Here is an 18,582-nt window from a genome sequence, read left to right on the forward strand (position 1 = left end):
TCTTTATTTTTAACCTCCGTCGAAATCGTATCGTCTGAATTTTACCCACGGTCGAGTGAAAATCGAGGCACACCGCGTCCCATCGGGATACGTTATCAGCGACAAGATTGATCGGTGCCTCGAGAATCGGTAACTTTGTTTATCGGGGGGGGAATAAGACGTGACAATTTTTAACATAATTCACGATGTATTAATGACATCCGACACGCCTACGTTCGACTCGCTTACCCGGTACAACGTACGTGTAATTTTACATGCATATCCACTGCGGATCTCTTCCCGAGGGAGCTATACGGGTGCGCCTAATGTCCGCGAAAGGAATATTTGTTTCCGTCCAGAGAATCGCGCCTTCCGATTATACAGATACCCTACGTTTTAGCTGAGTAGATCGGCAGACGGGGCTTTCTTTTTCGTTAATTTGTTTTTTTGTTTTTTTTTTTTGTTTTTTCTAAACCCAATTTTTCATTCGCTTTTTCCTCATTCCCGTCCGCGGCTCGTCTATTTTACTTGTTTACTCCGTCGTTTTTTCGTCAGAGCGGGAAATTTGTCGGAAATAAAACTACGAGTTCGAATAACGCTCCGCAGGGGAGGGCGGGGAAATGTAAATCGAGCAACATAATACGACCGTCCATTATCGTTATAACTGTACACGACCCCCTACGTCTGGTTTATAACCTTTGAACGCGATAATGAAACAAAAGGGGAATTGTTGCCGTCGCTGCAGTTCCCGCGGTTCAATAGGTACATGTACACTGTGTACCTACCTACTTTACGTATAGTTTGTTAATATAAACTAGTTGAAAGCTATTTTATCGTTAATAATTCACTCAAATATGTGGACGCTGAAACTGAGTGCGGAGCATCGATAAAGTTTTCGCTATATTCGTTCGTCTATTTTTCCCATCGTCCGGGGTTTCTCGAATACGGACGCACGTTGCAATATCGGGAAAATAGCGTAGGAATGCGGACTGTTCTGTTTTTTTTTTTTTTCATCAAAAGATTAAATAAAAGATTAAAAAAAATAAATAAATGGCGTAACGAAAGAATTTTCTCGTTAAAATATCTAGACGGAAAATTCGACCTTTTCTGAACGACTCGGATGTGCCCAGCAAGGTTACCCGGTTCGCATCCTTCACCTCGTACTCGGAAATACGCGATGCGCGGCGCATCGCACACTCGCCCGTATCACTTTATACAACAAACGATGCGAGAAGCACAGCAGGGTCGATCTGATTTCGAATTTTTAATACCCGTCCGAACGGGTACTGCGGGATGATTGCGAACCGAAAGACGAGATCAACTTTCAATGGTCCACGATTATCCGATAGTTGCGTAAGAATCGAGCTTTTCATAGCGGTAAATATGTACACCTATGTACGTACCCGTAGGTAGAGCCGGTTGCAGCTGGGCGGTATCAAGAGGAGACTCTGAACGAGATTCGATATTGCGCGCGCTACAAAAAGAACAGAGAGGAAGAAAGACGGGAGCGAGGAGGATCCATCCCGCTCAGCGGTAGAATATCGAGAGCGGGAGTCGCTGACTGATATAAAAAAAAAAAAAGTGAACGGAGAAGCAATCGGTACGAACCGAAGCGGAATGACCTTATTGCGGGGGTGGCTCGCGGATCGGAGTCGGTTTGACGGTGGACGACGAAAGTTATATATGCGGTAAGATTCTCAGCTGCTACAGAATAATGTGGCGCACGTGTACACGCGGTCGTAGCTGGAGAGGATAATTTTATAATGTATATTAAAACGACGGGAGGCGTTCCGTTTTTTAAAATCCTCCAACAACGTCGAAGGATCCGCTCGTCGTCCCGGTCTCGATTACACCGACGACGGTGGAGGTAGACGGCTCGCCAGCTTCCCGATCTTCTTTTGATTTTTTTTTCTTCATTCCCCTCTCGACGTCGGACGTTTTATGAATTCGATTCCTCCTTTGAAAGCACGTTACGTCGACCCCCCCCCCCCCCCCCCCCCCGCGATACTCGGAAATTGCTCTTTCGAATTTAGCCACCCCGCTTAGCGGGAGCGGGTCTCATCGGTATACGGGGCAGCCCGGGTGTAACGACGTCGAGAAATATCGCTACCGCGGTGGTCGAGCGATAATCCGGTATGTATGGAGAGCGGAGGGGATGAGCAGAGGGCACGAGACTACAGCGAACTCGATTCCAATTATGAATGAGAGGGAGAGAGAGAGAGATGAGAGGAGGGTGTATAACGGAAGGGTAGATAGACGGATGAACCGACAGACTGACGGACGTTCAAAAAAAAAAAAAAAAAAAAAAAACGAATCAACGCGAGGGAAAAATGCGATAAAACGAAAGTATGAAATAAAAAATAAACCTTATATTGCATAAATCTATTACCATGTAGGTACGTACGTTGGCATGCCTACACATGTGTACGTATACATATACACAATATGGTTTGCGATACGCGGCTTTGTTGTAATTTTTTCTCTCTTTCTTTTTGTTTTTTTTTTTTTCTACCCTCCGCTTTTCGAGAGTTCGATTTTTGAACGTACGAATCGTTGTGTCTTTTTTTTTTTTTTTGTTCGCATGTTTTACAAACGTCGAATTTAATTCTTTCGAAGAGTCTTACGTAGCCCCTCCGAGCTGTTGACGAACGTTAAAATCAACGCGCCCCCGATTTCGCGGCGTTTCGCTTCGACTCCGACACGCCGTGGGCCCCCCCCGTACGTTTCCAGCCGTACGGCTGACGCAGCGGCGAGCGCTACTACTTACTACGGAGCGCGCCTAGGCGGGCCGTAGGATCGCGCGAACCCGCCGCACCCGCCACTGACTCATACTACTTACTCGGGCGCAACAGCGGACGACCTTTACTACTGGCATCTGCTGCGAAGTACCGCGGGCGCGTCGGCCGCTATAAGCGCGTTTTACGCGATTGAAAGTTGGTCTTTTTTTATTATTCTCTCTTCTACGATTCCGTCGTAGTTCGTTCGTTCTTTTCGAACTTTCTTCTTTTCCATACCGCCGAAATCGGAGCGGGGAAAAATTTTCGTGCGTGAAAAGTTTCGCGATAATGATAAACTTGCCGCGTGCAACGAGGTCGTAATGACATGACGAAAAATTGAAAAAAGAAAGGAAAAAAAAAAAACAAAAACAACGAAATGAATTTTGACTGAAAGCACTTTGCCGGTTCATAACGCGATCAAGTAAAAAGCCGTGTGGAATATATAATGTACCGTTGGTATATACACGTAGATATATATATACATATATATATATATACCTGTAAAATACATGTTGCGGTATAGGAGGGAAATTGCTCTCGTATATATATATGTACTGTACGTATACCTATATGCATAGTATTATAGTATCTATACTCGAAGCACTTTTAGTCCCGCGGCAACCGCGCGTGCACGGTATATGGTATGAGGGACATGTTATATTCAGATTATGTAGGTTACGGTGATACGCCGTACATCGTAAATATGAAACCCCCCCCTCCGAAAAGCACATCGGGTGCAAAAAAAAAAAACCAAAATAAAAAAAAAAAAAACAGGCAAGTTCATCAACCGTCCGTAATCAATCCGTCCGTTCTTCCTGAAAATCTTCTTATTTCGAAAAATAAGTGAGATTCGCCCCTCGACGGAGTGGAGATAATGAAAAATCGGTGAAATTTATATCAAACGAAACCGGCTCCGCATTTCACGTACACGGCGACACGTGGTATCGGTGCCTCGTTTTTTTTTTTTTTTTTGCCACCGTTAATGTTATCGTTATTTATTCGATTTTTTTCGCATGGATTCTCCGCTTCGCTCGTGAAAAGAAAATTCCTTTCACTCTCTTATCGGCGTCGTAACGTTACTCCGGTTATTCCGGACTCTATTTATTCGATCCAAGATTTTTCGGTGAAAATTTTCGCTTCGTTCCGCGGGGGCTTAGCGATGAAAAATACCGCGACGTAACTCCTCTCGACGCTTTCGGGGGGCGCGCTCGACTACAATATAGGCGACGATCTGCCGATAGAAGAAAAATATTGAAAAAACGTCCGGGCGATAATGTATAATTACGTTACAACGAGAAATTAATTTTAAAATATCTACATGGCACGTCACATCTACACGTACGTGTGTACGTACGCGTATACCACACCTAATAGACGATCGATGGAACGCGTCCTAACCAATTTAACACTGTGACAACATTAATCTGAATGAAAATTAATTTTTACACCGAGCAACAAACGTGATTAAAAATTTTCAATTATTTCATGCAAACTTCTTTTTTCACATCTGGTTTTTTTTTTCTTTTTTTTTTCTACCCAATCGAAATTTAAACGCTTGTATACTCTGGAGAGGAACCGGACCGGGCGAGGTAACTTTTTCCCTCATCTCCTTCGATTTTTTTTCAATTTTTTTTTTTTCACGTTTTGTACTCCTGCCACTTCAATTCAGCTTCCACCGGATATTGTTGTTTTTATAATTATGTAATCAAAGAACATCAACGACACCCACACTACCCGCCAAGATGGCGGTGGTGAACGTTTCTCCCTTCGAAAAATACTTGTTTTTTCTCTATTCTTTTTTTTTCTTTTTGTTTCGTTTCGTTTTCTGCTCCCGTTTTTCTCATCGACGTAATTTCGAAAATGTGCGCATCTCGCGGACGGTGAATGCCGCGAAAACCACACCGCTGAGCTTCTGTGACGGATAAACGCAAATCGGCAATTCCAAAGCTTTCAATTCTTCGCCCACGCGCTTTTCACTGTAATCACGTGTACCGTAATGTGCGCATTGTACGTTGCAAAATGTTCGGGCATCAACGTCAATCACGTCCGGATCCGGATAAATTACGTGGATTATTCCCGTTTGGATACACTCTCGTTAACATTCCGCGCTCACCGTATTTGTACACAAGTCGTACAGCTGTATGGTCACGTACACGTTATATCTGTACAGTGTACACGTTCACCTTTTTGTCTAGTTCGTTTTTTTTTTGTTTTTTTTTGTCAAACCTGCACTGCAGTTAAAAAAGGTTCTCTCATCGATTTCCGATACCATCGCGAAATACCTCGAACGATACGATGTTTATTCTTATTCATTCATTTATTCGAAAAAGCTTAACGAGGTTGTAAAAATCTTTCTATATATATACGTATGCAATATACAAAGTACACGTAAAACGTAATTTGCTAAAGTTATTGTACTTTCAACGATTATCTCAGTCGGAGCGGCGGGAGCACGTGCAACATGCCAATCGAGGAATTGACTTATTGTTGGTAACGGTAACTGCTCATTATCAGCTTCGAATACATAGGAAAACAATTAGTCTGAAAGCACGTTTCGCTCTACAATACAAGCGTACTGCAGCTGTACGCCAGACGTACCGATCGCGTTGAGAGTAAGCGCGCAGATTGTACGCGAAAAATATGAAAGCGTGGATTGACGTTCATTTTTACTACGAGTGTGAACCTTATTTTTTAATCCGTACTTTTATTTTGTCCGCCTTGTTTTTTTTCTTTCTGCAAATACTACATCTCAGCGCTCTTCTGAAATACGGCGGTTACAATTTATTATAAGGTCACAGCTGGGGGTATATACGCGTAGCGTACATATACACAGTTGTATACATCGTCGCGAGCAAAAAATTCTATTTCCGTTTTTTTTTTTATTTTTTTTATTTTCTTTTTTCATTCAGTTTCGTAGGTTTTTTTGTCTGTTAATGAAATCTGCTTTAATCCATTTTCGGAATTAGCACCTTCGGGAGTGAACATTATAATTAACGCGGTGACGATAATTCCGCAAGCTGAAAAGGGCGAAGGTGGCGTAAAAGGGAAGAAAAAAGAGAAAAAAGAAAAAAGAGAAAAAAGAAAAAAAAAAAACAACGAAAGCGGAAGCGAAAAATGGAATGAATATTATTAATTAAAAAAGAAAACAAACTCGCACACTGAAACTCCGAGCGCGGTGCAGACGAGGGGCAATTAACGATCGTTAGTAGCTCCAGAAGCCCCGACAGAAATGAGTCGGGGTACCACTACGTGCGGGGAGCTCGTGTTCAAATGCGAAAGAATAACTATAAACCGTGATTAAAAGTAATAACAACAATGGTAATAAATATTTCAATAAAATAATGAGAAGACAAACTTAACGCTCGTTGGCCTAGTGACACATTTATAGTCGGCTTTTTCAAGGAGTTTTTTTCCAAAAGAAAAAAAACTCGACCGCGACTTCCAGACCTTGTATCGATTTGTTTTACTTATCTTCTTCTCTTCCCGTTTGGGAATTTGAAAAAGTCGACGCGAGTCGATAGAAAATTGAATGGAAAAATAGAATTTCGGTTTCGTTCGAACGCGAAGTGCCCCCGCGCGATCGACGGGCGATTGACTCCGTAATCAGCGGTTTTGGGATCATTAATCCGATCAACGATCCCACTTCAACACAGAAATCGTCGCGGTGTGCAGCGCGAAGACTGCTGCGGCTGTGGACCTGATTTCGGTTTACCGCGTGCTACGCTGCGGTACACACCGAGGCGGGGTGGGGTGTGGTGGGTGGGTGGGTTTTAGCAAACGTTGATGTTTCGGTGGCCAGAAGTAGCATAGGACCAGCTGACGCGCGGCACATCACGGGGGCTAGCTGTTCCCATTAATCAATCACCGTTTCCGACACACGGCCGATAGCCGCGCTGCTCGCCCGATCCCGAGCGACTCCTGCGAGTTTCGGACGATTTTTCGCGCCCCATCGCTTCGTACCGGAGGTTCGTTATTTCGGGGGCTTTTTTCGGACGTCGCCGACCCCTCGACCGAACCCGAAGGCGACGGACAAAAGAAAAAGTGAAAAAAACAAACAGAGTAAATTTCCGTTCAACGATTCGAATGACACGGGGCGTTCTTAATTTAGAGAGAGCCGATAAAAAATTTGTCAGACGTTCGGAACTCCGATCGAGAATACTCGATCTTCTATTTTTAAATCCCGTTGTACTCGGACGAACGTTAATCACTCTAAAATCCGATGTCAAATTATTACTGGCTCGGGATAGCCTCCCGGTGTTCCTGGTTCTACTATTTTCACTCGCAAGCTCGGTCGAGAATAAACGTCGTTTATCCTTCTACGTGGAAATTTGGTTCTTTTTGTTTTTTTTTATCAGGGAATTGAATAATTTCGCGATTTATTTTCAGCGGGGAGCTGTGCGACGTACGACGCGATGTCCGCGGAGAGCGAGAATTACAGACTGCAGTTTCGCAGGTCGAATTAAACTTCGACTGGTCCGCGGAAAGCAGTTGGTCTAAATTACGAAAGTAGCCACCGGCGGTGCTCGATTGCGCGCAATTAAAACTGGCACGAGTCGCGCACGGATCTGTATACGTATACTACGTGTGTAAAGTGCCGAACGTGGAACAAGTTCAAGTGCGGGAAGCTTCCCGTTTCTGTTGCGCTAATAGCGTCCTCGGTGTTCCGATACGCCGTAAGGCAGGAAATGGAAACCAGACTATCATGCGCTAAATTTCGATCAAAAGTTTATCCAACCGGTTCGTCGTCTCCCTCTCCGCTGGGCGTAAAGCACGCTGGTGAGATACGTTTGCCCAGAAATCGTTTTCACGGGATTCATCTCTACCGGGAATTTCCGCCCCGCGGAATATAAACGCGAGCCGGTACGGTGTGTGCAAACTTTTGCCCTATCGACAAATTCGATCTATAATGAAGAAACATCGACTGGGTTCGTTTGCACATAATAATATGGGCAGAAATTCTATCGTGGAGCGATGAATCCGAGGCAGACGATTTACCGATATCGCGGTTTTCGACGAAACCTCAATTATCAAATTCTAATCCTCCTGTTCCCGAATCAACGACGAAACGGAGGAGTTCGAACATTTCTGTGGACTAGTTGTGCCGCGAATCGGATCCGCCAATTTTATCCCGTTTGATTTTATTCGTCCGCTTATTTTATCATGTCATCGTTCTTTATTTCCCTTCTTTTTATTTTTTTTATTTTTTTTTTGTTTTACATCAGCGCCGCACTTCGCCTTTTGTTTGATTTTATTATCCAATTTCAATGACGGGCGTACAATTTTCCAATGAAACGGTGGGAACGACACACGCGTACGTTCGTATACGTTGTTAAATCTTTACGCGATGATTTTCTCGTAAATTTGAAAAATTCCACCACCGTCTGATTCGATGAAACGGACTTATTGTTAGTTTTTTTTTTTTCTCCGTCGAAAGTACAAAGCTAAGTAAAAAGGAGAAATTAGCCGATGAAATTGCGGAGGAGTACAAGCGAGATAAAGATAGATAATGATAACAGCGAGGAAAAAATGGAGGATAATGGAGGAGAATCGTGACTCTGATATTTGTATTATTCGTCTGCGCCCATAAACTTCGTCTAGACTCTTAGACGACCCCCTGCAGGAGAATAACTTACAAAGCATGTAGGCGAGCAAATATCGTTTTTCGTCGTACGACGCGGTGCTTATTACGTGCACATTGTTTTATACGTCGCAGGTAAAATATCCGTGATGTTTATCCTTTTTTCTTTTCTTTTTCTTTTTTCTTTTTTCTTTTTCTCTTGTGTGTATAATCTACTTACATACCGTGTACGTGCATTAAATTTACATTTCGAATACAAATTAGGTACGTCATCGCATCATACCTACGTGTATACGGCAAATATGAGTATGCAGATCGTAGGTACATGTACCCGTGAACGTATACATATATATATATGTATTAAATTTTACGCGAATCTTCGTAGGCGAGATTTTCATTCATTTACCACGGGGTATAACTACGCGTATCGCTGTACGATACATAACGTACGCATATCCAAGATGGACCCTCTCACGTGTGTACGTATATAAGTGTAATTTTGTCCGACGTATGCACTTAGTAGATAGGCAATAATATTCTAAATGAAGAAAACAGGTATTCGCATGTATTACGTGGATAAACCAGTAGAGTAAATACCTATGTATGTACATTTAAACGGTAGCGTGTCCTCGCTATTATTTTATATATACATGGGTACGGTACATAAGTATGTGCATACCATTGTATATAGGGGTACAAATAATTTGTGAAGATTTATACGACGTGTGGGGGGGGAGGGGTAGGGGGTGGGCCAAGAGCCTCTGAATTATCGCTGTTATACGTATAAAGTTTTCAGGAAAATTTGAATAAACACCGTTTAGTTCTGCGAGGAGAAACGCAACAAAACATCCCCGAAACCCATCGGGGGGGGGGGGGAGGACGAAGAATGAAAAAGGTAAAGGCGGAGGAGAACGAGGTGGTAATAATGCAGCGGCGATGTCTTCGAGGGAGAAGGGCGGTGCGGCGGACCACCTTTATGTACAGAAAGTATGTATAGTACATGTAAACGCGCGGAGTGCTTCTGTTCGCCCTATAGACCCTGATCTCGCTTATTACTTCCAACCTCCGAAGCTCGGCGAACGCCGGTGATGCCGATAGAAGAAAAAAAATAAAATCAAATGAAATAAAATCAAATAAATAAAAACAATTTTTCCCCAATTTCCGCAACGCCAGATTTTTCAAAGACGCGCGCTCGCTGTATGAATTCGTATCCGTAAACGAATCTACGTAATACACGGTAAAACGTATAAAGCGTTCGCATTTATTTGCCGAAAATTTATAACGCACCCCGGTAAGAATGAGGGGCGCGTGCAGCCCGACGCCGTTGCCGATAACAATTCCGCTCTTCGATCTCCCCTCTCTCTCTCTCTCTTTAGCTAGCTCACCGTCTTCGTCTCTCCTTTATCTCGGTTCAGCTGCACCGCAAGCTCTCCATCGAAACAGCTTACACTCGCCCATTCGGCCAACTCGTAATTACCCAAGATAGAGCTTTATTCGTCTATACGTAGGCGGTTGCACCCTACATACAACACGTACGCCTTTACATAGTTCCCATGTATTTCGTTATGTGGTATTCTTCCGGCCGCGTGTTCGCCGATTCAAACGGTAGACGTGTACGTACATGGACTGGCATGTACACCGACCGTACATTAAGAGATTACTCTCTGGGAAGGTCCGAGGTACGAGCGCGCATAGACGGGATACGTGTACTAGCGGGGGTATCCATCGATCCCGTTCACGTCTCTACTCGACGACGATGGTCGTAGACGGTTCTACGCTCAAATTACTATCTCCTCGAGTATGAAATCCGCCGGTTCGCAATGCGGGATAGAAACGCCCGGGTGATTCGCAGGTTCGAATAATCCCGCGGTCGGGGTTCGCAACGTTAACGGAATCTTTTCGCTCCTATTGTTGCCAGCCGTACCCCGTTGTTACTCTCGCTACTCCGCGACCCCCGTCGATACGTACCTGACCTACGATCGAACCCGGGAATCCGGCGGTTTCGTCCGGAGGCAGGTCCCAGACGAAGAGAAAAATAATAAAGATCGCGTCGCGAAATTGTTCCGGATTTTCTTTTCCATTTTTTGGTTCGCCTTTTTGCGCGGGGTGGGGAATTTTGCCCAACGAACGAAGGATATTGAGAACTGCGTCGTCGCGTCGCTGCGAGCGGAGGTTGTCGACGACTGTTCTCAAATATCTTCAGCAATATTAGGCGAATATTAGGAGTCTGTCCCTCGACTTGCGATGATCTTTTTTCAGTTCTTTCGATCGGAGAAACCAGAGACGAGGACGAGAAAAGCGTCGAAAAGTGAGCGGTTGTTTGGACTTTTTATAAATTTAGAAAGATTCGAATTATTTTCGACGTTCGTTTAATTCTTTCGGTTTTGTTATTCGCGTGATTTGAATTTTTCAGAGCGACGGAGACGACGAGAAACTGCCTACCGATGAGGATCGCGCGCTCGGGTGAGTCGATGATTTTATTACGTAAACGAAAAGTATTTCTTTTTTTTTTTTATTTTCTTTTTTCTCTTCTTTCTTTCGGTCGACAATAGAATCGTTCGAATAGGAAGGAAGACAGAAGGAGAGAAAAAAGGCGGATCACGGAAAAAGAGACAAAAAAAAAAAAAACGACGAGAATTCCGAAAATATAATTTGAAGAAGAGAACGTTTACACTGGAATTGAAACAGTAGTGCCAATCGAGAATTATCGCGCCGTTCGGATTAGGTGAAATTTGACAATGTAAAATTTATCGTGAAATGATATCTGCTTTCATTACGGACGGTCATATTTATCGGGACGTATATGTCGTGAGCGAAATTGAAATTCAATCAGTGGCACAGTTTACAGGGTACCGGTGCACGGCTGGGTATCGAAGAGGGATACGGATTTTCGTCGGATTTGCAAAATTGAACAGAAAATTCATCATTCGATCCGTACTTTTACCGAATCGCTCGAGCTACGCGGCAACGAATTTTCACGCGCGTCTGACGGTATAGACGTACGTGCGTACGTCGTATTTACTAGGCGGTCGTTCAAGAGTTTTGGTCAAAAAGTAGAACGCCGCAAATATTTCCACGTAGAGTTCGTACGAAATTAACGAACGGGAAACAAGCCAAGTGAAAATCGTATATCTTCGGCGAGCGGATGACACAGAAGCGCTTAACAATAATTGCACTCGCCCGACCACCACAGGGAACAGAGGAATCCACCTATGGCAGCGCGCTCCGCGCGTTTCAAAATTCATTGCGTCACATCGCCCGAGGCATTTAGCCTATTTATAACGAATAGCTTTCATATAATTTATACATATGTCCGTACGTAGGTACCGCGCGGTTATCCGGGCTTAATGCTATTAACGGAATTGTCCACGTCTGCTACGTATATACGTATATACGTATGTATATCGTTAGCGACCATCGAACATCTCGCGATGTTACCCGCGCCTGAAATTTCCATATCAGTTCCGTGCGTTTAAAAAACGTCGAAAACAAAGCAACCGGCTAGTGAGGGGGGGAGGGAAAAGATTGCGGATAAATCCCAGAAGCCGGAAACCTATGGCGAATCTGTTTTAAAATAGATCGACTATTACGATAGTACGTGTTGGTGATCGAACCCTGCAGGCTACCTACCCACGCGTAATCCTATGTAGAATAGGATATAAAATCATTGGTCACCGAATTCACTCTGGGCTTTGATCGATCAAAGCGCCCCGAGGCATCGCAGGCCGGGTATGTATACATAAGTGCGTATATAGGTAGCTTTTATAAGCGAGAATTTGAATGAAACGCGGTAGAGAGTCGCTCCGCCGTTTCCCTTTTCATTTTCATTTTATTTCACTTCTTTCTCTTTTTCCATCTCCTACCTCTCTCTCTCTCGTTTTTCTTTCATTCTTTATCAGGCACTCCCCCCCTTTTATTCGAATGCACGTATAATATATTTTTCCTTCTTCTAATCTCACTCTTTCTATACCTCATCGATTCGTTTGGTTGAAAAAAAAAAAATAAAAAAAATTTTTTTCTCGGAGCCTGGTAAATTTAGCCGTTAACGCGAAAAACTCTGAAATCAAAAACAAGAGAATAAAAATGGAAAAAAAAAGGAAAAGGAAAAGATAAAAATAAACAAAATACATACCGCGCGGATAACGCATACACGCTTGTATATATATATATGTATATATTACGTACAATATACACGTCGCTGCTCACATACGTTACACTATACATATACACACGCGGCTTGTTATCTACCCCGTAATAAACTTTATATGAGAAGGCATGAATCAAAAAGCCTGCACGTATCGCGTTCTTCGGGATACGATCCGTTCAACCATTCGTGCATGTGCGACTCTTTTTTTTCCTTTAGTTTTGTTCAGTTCTTTTTGTGTTTTTTTTTTTTTATTCTTTCGTACTTTTATTCTTTACCTCGCCTCGATTTTTCCTCCATTTTTCCTTAATCTACGTCGCGTTTCGCGTCAAAATTAATCCTTCGAAGGAGAAAGAAATATAAATCCGCTCGAATACCTGTATAATGTAAGGAGATCGGATCGGGGGGCGAAGTAAAATATGAGGAAAGCAGCCGAAGTTTACCGCGAGCGAGCATTAATTAATCTGATACACGTTTCAATTTGGCTTATTGTTTCACTACCGCGTCGCAGTCGGAATTCTCTTCAAAGCAAATATCCACTACACGCTTCTCGCTGCGTGTATCGCGAATATATTTTCAAATAATGTGGGATGCGGTATGTGTTCTCGGTTTTTTTTTTTTTTTGTTTTTTTCCGGTAAATAGGAATATCTCGGGCGGCACCTACCGCCGCCCGATGTTCCAATATCCGTTCGCTCCCGCAGGATCAAAAGGTCAGAATTGTAGATCCGTATAGGACGCCACGCCCGAGGAATGAAACGATCCCCTCCCCCGCCTTGGGATTTCGTTCGATGCCTGCCTGCCTGCCGCTGGGCGCTGTCCCTACACCCGTTTTCTCCATCGCCTATGTATCTCGCACGTATGTACGTACGTACGTAAGTACATACGTGATACATAACTGCTATCGATATACGTACTACTCACGTGATGTACGGTGCGTACGTGTTTTAGTTGAACACGGGCACACGCAACTGTTCGCATACCGATATACGTGGAAACGCGAAGACGAAGAGAGGCGAGAGAAAAAAATAAAACAAAAATGGAAGATGGAGAAAAATCGGTAATCGTTCGCGTTCCGATCCGATCGATTGTTTCCGAGGCGACGAATCGTCGTCTTTATTTTATTCGTCTCCATCGAGTGCGGAGAGATGAAAGAAATTAGAAGGAATCTCGAGTGTTGACGCTGGAAGAAAAAATAGAGAAAAATTCCGGCGATGGAATTTACTGATATTTTCTAGTGGGAATCGAGATTGGTAACCGTCGACCGTATACATCACTCGTCGTCCCGCGAGCGTGATTCATTTTTCGAAAGCTCCATTTTTCGGATATTCTTTGAATTTTCAAAACCGAAACGAAAGCTCGGTGATTCCGCAAAGCTTCGAAAAGAGGCTAGGCGAAGAGAGAAAAAGCGGAGGAGAAACGAGGTAAAATATAGAGACTAGTTTGCCGGCAGGATTTGTCAAAGCGTTCAGCTTTTATTGACGTTACATAAAATTACCCTTCTCTTTGTTTTTATTTTCCTTCATTTTTACTGCGCAAACCCCGCGCGAACGTTCGCATACCTATGCACCTATTCGCGTACGTACACCCCACCCCACCCACACATAAACACACCCACACCCACACACGCTCGCCTTGCGCCTACCCTATTATTATACCGGTTTTCGCAAGCACGACGCGGACGAAGTACGACGGGGATAAAAAAAGCCACCGTACAGACTATAAGGGATTTCTGACTCCGATGTCTCCCGCAAGCCAGAAAGTCCCCCGGGGTTCCCCACATATCTCCGTGGTCCGCAAGCCGTGTGTGGAGAAGCGTAGCCGAGGGTGGGGGAGGGCCACCGACGGCGCACCGTTGCTTCTGCATCCTCTTCGAAGAGGAGAGAAAAACACGGAAATATCACGTACGCGGTCACCCGTTTGCGTACCACAGCTTTTCCAAGGATTTCCACCGCGGCTCCGACCCTCGCGAAGAGGATTTTTTTTTTGCTTTCTTTTTTTGTTTTTGTTTTCTTTTTTTTTATTTTCCGATTCGTACCCAGATCGCGATCGCTGCGAGTCTCTCTCGAATCTCAAAGTCGTCCTTTTTCCCACTGGCGAGTCCCGGGTCCGGGTCGCCAAGCTCTCTCGTCTCATCCTCGTCAAAGGTGAATTATCAGGTACGCACCTACGCGTACGTGGATCGTTTCAGCCCCCCCCCCCCCCCCCCTCCCCTAAGGTTCGTCGGGACGTGCCGCGAGCTTGGCCATGTTTCGGTCCGGATCGTGCGGGACCCGCTCAGCGGAGGAAACGCTCTAGTTCGCGTTCGTAAACCTTTGATGGAGATCGAGAAAAGCAGCTTAAATCCCGCCACGGTTCAATCCAAACTTCGTTCCCACCTTTGTTTTCTCATCGCTTCCGATCGATCGACCGATCGCCGATTCTCGCCAGCCCTATAACTTCTTTTCCTCGAGCTCCACTTTCTTTCGGTCACACTTCAGCCGCGGGTTACTTTTAAACCATATACATATATTCGAACAACGATCGGGCATCGCGTTACCGTAGCCGAGATGGAAAATCTTGGTTTTTTTTTTTTTTTTTTTTTTCTACTTTTCAGAATCACGTGCACGTCGCGATTCGTGCCAACGAAAATTCACCCTCTTCTTCGCCTCTGTGTCGTTTTTTTTGTTTTTTTGTTTTTTTCTTGTGGCGTTTCCTCGGCGAGGCGATTCGAAATTTTCATTTTCCGATCGGCACTGTACGTGGCGGCAATAGTCGACGAGGACGTCGCCGAGTATTCGCCGGTACACGTCGATCGTGGTACACAAAGCAATCGATCGCGCGCTCAGTCAGTTAGGATTGAAGTGCGGGCATTGTTTTATCTTTGCCAGAGGTGTCAAGTGGGTCGGTAGTATAGAAAGTGGGAGGCGGTTCGGCTCATTCAATTTATCAGCTGGGGAAGGTTGACGTTACTCTTCAACGGAAATATAACGTATGCGCACTCGTATCTCAGTTTTATCCGATTCGATCGCTCCGTGGATCGCGATTAAATATGACGTACCGAGCGATCACCACTGTTTGTCCCCTGTAATTTGGAGTACCCTTCGTTTTCGCATTTTTTTCCAATCCGATCGTAATCGAGCTTTCCACGGTTCGTCACGTGATGGAAAAATACTCTCGCCGTTAGTCCGGCGGTGAGGAACATGTTTTTTTTTCTCTTTTCGGTTCTCTACGGTCGATCAAATTTTTCGGAATCGATTTTTTTTTCGACAGCGACGAACCACGTCTCGGACGTTTCGCGCACCTGTAACTCACTTGCGGCAAAATGGTCGGATTTTTTTTCTGGTTTTTTGTTATTACTCTTCCGCGAGTTTTCGACGAGGAAATTTTTATACCGAAATTTCGACCGTGCGGTGTGCACGAGTTTTACGAACCGCCACTATTTCCGGATTCAAAATGGCGGATGTTCGAACTTCGGGTAATTTAATTACACTGCGCGTTATTCGTTATCGACTATCGAATTCGCCCGCGTAATAGGGAGAAAAATTGTTTGGAAATTAAGGAGAAAGAACATCATCGCGGATATAGCTTTTAACCGCTCGATTTCCGAAACGACGACAACGCGATTGTCGCGGACGGTGAAAATGATATTTCGAAAATAATCGGTACACGCGTAACGTACGGATTAAAGAGATGAAAAAAAATTGGTCCCAATTTTCGTCATCTCCCCGAGAACTCGACGATTTTTTTCCCTCGCCCAACGGTCGTTCGTGCGTCATGTAGGCGTACGATAGCCCGGTGGACGAATTCTTCTCAGGGAATCCCCTTTCCAAAAATAAACCGAAACCACCGATGCCCCGGTTAAACCTGAACGCCTCGTAAAATTAGATCGCGGAACGTGAGTTTAACACTCGGTATATTCGGAATAACCGCCGTAAAAATATACATGGAAAGTAATCAACGGCTCCGCTAGTACATCTGTCACTTGCAAGCGCAAGATGTATACCCCAGCAGCCCCCGGTATACAAGCCACGTCGAGAGAAGCTTTTTATTTCTTTTGAAACGATCAACGTTATACTCATTGAAATCGTCGAATCTTTCGACCCCCCCGACGTTCTATGATCGATGCGATCGTTTTTACAAGTATTTTTTTTATTTATTTTTTTTTCTCTTATTATTACGTTATACCCCACACATCACGCACTTTCACGTCTCTACACACCGTATACGTACGAACCTGTAAACGAAAACGTTCGTCACAAATGAAAGTACGTTATACGCGTAATGTACAGTCGTGAGTATCGCGTTTGGCATATAAGTGTACGGAGAATTTTGTGCTCCACCTTCGCGTTTTGCGGTGGGAAAAGTTTAAGCGTATCACGCGACCCTTACGCCTGGGTTAACGACCACACGTACGTACCCATACGGAACACAATAAACGTTCGGGAGGGAGGGGGAGGGGGGTAGGTAGGTACGAGTGCGGCGTATGTTTCGAGATTAAAGTAGTTTTAATTTTCGGAGGGTAGCGGGGCGCGACGCGGATCGCGTAAAACGCGCCCCTTTTCACCTGAGGAAACTCGACGTAAAATCTCGCGGGGCGTGACCCATTTCTATGGACAACGCTTCGACTCGATGCCCTAGCGGTCTGGTACTCCGAGGGAAAAACTGGAGGAAAACTCGCCTGAAACTCGCTCACGGCGGGCGATGCGGGTAACAAAACCAGAGTCTCACTCGGAATACGACTCCGTCCCACTCGCCGCAGACTCGAAGACGTTCGACGAAAAAACGCGCGCCGAGAAGAGGGAAATTTTTCTCTTTTTCTTTCCCCTCTAATCTTCGCCCTCTCAAATCCGCCGGAATCGCGATAGCCCACCGCGAGGGTACGAAGTTACCCTCTCGCAAAGAGAGAATCGAGGAGATGAGAAAAAAGAGCGCGACGTGGATGAGAATCGTAAGACGAGGAGAGATCTCGCGGAACGATGGGTAACAAAGGAAGAGGTGGTATATCGGCCGGTCGTAACTCGGTGAAAAATAAAAAAAATTGGAAAAAATTTCCTTGTCAATCGGAGACGCGAAAGGGGGTTGGAAAACGAACAGATCAGTGGAAGCTACGAACGGGCGACCGTTTCGCCCTTTCGTTTCCTCACCCCTGAGCCGCGCGTAAGCGTTTTCCGTTTCTTTCGGCCTCACGGCAGGCTCGATTACAGACGCACCGCATCCGAAGATCGAAGAAACACAGATTCAAAGCTCCCGTACTCACGTTTCGCTCACACGGGTAAGGGGACTCGTCGGCGGTGAGATGCCTGCAGGCTGCGGATCCCGACTACAAAACGTTGAACAATTTTTATCGAAAAAACCACTGGCCACCCGCACTCCGTACGTACAATTACACGCGGTACATGTGTTCGCACTACTTTCGTGCGTGCGTAAGCGTGCGCTTTTTATTTTTTTTTCGTCTTTTCTTCTTCTTCTCCTCCTCTCTATTATCAATCTTTTCCGTACGTCGCGCGTACTTCGATAATTGTGCACGCGACGGATGTCGCGACGATACTGCGCCCTGTCGACCGCCCCTGCGCAATTATACCAACGCCCCTCTCCACCGGATCCCATACCCGCCCCCGACCCGTGACCGACGCCGACGCCGAAGCACGAAAGCTCGAAAGCACGAAGCGAACCCAACCCATCGCTACCACAACGGTTCCACGGCAGACGCGGCAGCGAGGGCTCTCGGTGCCCTCGACCGGCTGCCTTACCCTTACCCTCATCGTCGGCGGGTCTCGCGCACCGACTTCGCTCCTCGCGAGCTCTGCCGCGCCGCCGAATGCAACGGTGGTGCGCTCGGTGCGCTCGGCAGCTATTGTGTTTTTTTCCCCCCGAACGAAAGCACCGGAGCTTTCAGCGATTTCGTCGAGAGGTTTCGTCGTCGTCGTCGGCCACGCGGACGTCCAGGATTCCCTTTTTCCAGACCCCTCCCCCCCCCGGGATGGCTCGCGCGTCCTCGGGGGCCCCCGGGCCCTCGCGAAAATTGGATTATCCCGATTTAACTCCGGCAACAAGCTTCCGGTAGGGGTGATTAAACGCCGAGGGCTCGCCACTTCGGCGCTTACACCGGGAGGACCGGTTATTT

At 45.3% G+C, this 18,582-nt stretch overlaps 1 protein-coding gene across 3 annotated transcripts in view; it reads right to left on the reverse strand.

Annotated features, from left to right (window-relative positions):
• LOC105687196 (1-phosphatidylinositol 4,5-bisphosphate phosphodiesterase epsilon-1-like) overlaps positions 1-18,002 on the reverse strand; it is a 60,331-nt gene extending 42,329 nt beyond the window's left edge. For 2 of the 3 annotated variants that reach the window (XM_048648827.1, XM_012402640.3), the window contains exon 1: positions 17,716-18,002. The gene's annotated coding sequence lies outside the window, so the exon portion shown is untranslated. Of the gene's footprint in view, positions 1-1,382; positions 1,920-17,715 lie in introns of those variants that run through there. The other variant, XM_048648824.1, reaches the window with a different exon arrangement.
• Positions 18,003-18,582: the final 580 nt, after the last annotated feature.

Source organism: Athalia rosae, chromosome 1 (assembly GCF_917208135.1).
Source record: "Athalia rosae chromosome 1, iyAthRosa1.1, whole genome shotgun sequence".
Lineage (NCBI taxonomy): Eukaryota > Metazoa > Arthropoda > Insecta > Hymenoptera > Athaliidae > Athalia > Athalia rosae.